Raw genomic sequence first — 804 nt, 5'->3', positions numbered from 1 at the left:
GGGGCGCGGTCAGCAGGAAAAGCCCAGTCTCCGGGCAGCGCCGGGACACGTCCAAACTCTCCGTCCCACTGGGCCACTCCTGAGCTCCGTCTGTCCGCGAACCGCGGCCGGGGGACAGACCCGGTGACCCAAGTGAAGCGGGGCCCACCTGGCGGGGCCCGAGCGCGGCTGCAGCTCCGCCCCTTGCAAAACACTGCCCCAAGTTTCTTCCCCCTGGAGGCTCTGTCTAGTCCTCGCCCTCCCCTTCCTGCCAGGCACCCCCTTAAACGGTCCTCCGCCTTCCCTCTCTCCTCTTCCCTCCCCGTCTCAGTCCGCCCCTTTTCTCCTCCGCGCGTCCCCACCCCGCCTCCGCTCCGCGCCTTCTCCTCCTTCCCTGCTCTTTGGGCGTCCGCCCCGTCAATCACCGCCGCCGCGCCCCTCCCCGGCCCCTCTCTGCCTGCCCAGCTCTCCGAGCGCCTCGGGCCCCTGTCTCGGGCCGCCCTCCGCCTAGCGCGGAGCCGGGCGATCTGTCAGCGGAGCGGGCCGGGGGGAGCCGTCCGGCCCGCCGGGGCTCGGGTTACCGGTGACTGACAGCGTCTCCATGGCGAATAATTTGACTCGACTATTGTCTGGCGCGGGCAGGCCCCGGGTCAGATAACCGGACCAATCAGGGCGCGGGCCGCCGCGCCTCATGCCCGCTTAGAATAATATTATTAAAAAAGCTGCGGGCGAGCTGGACGGGAGGGAGAGCGAGCGAGGAGCGAGCAGGGAGCGGCGGGCGGCGGGCGAGGAGCATGCGGAGCGGCGCCCCGGGCGGCCTCCGGG

Source organism: Chinchilla lanigera, unplaced genomic scaffold, assembly GCF_000276665.1.
Source record: "Chinchilla lanigera isolate Chin_1 unplaced genomic scaffold, ChiLan1.0 scaffold00040, whole genome shotgun sequence".
Taxonomy (NCBI): domain Eukaryota; kingdom Metazoa; phylum Chordata; class Mammalia; order Rodentia; family Chinchillidae; genus Chinchilla; species Chinchilla lanigera.
Note: the sequence above shows the minus strand (reverse complement) of the source record.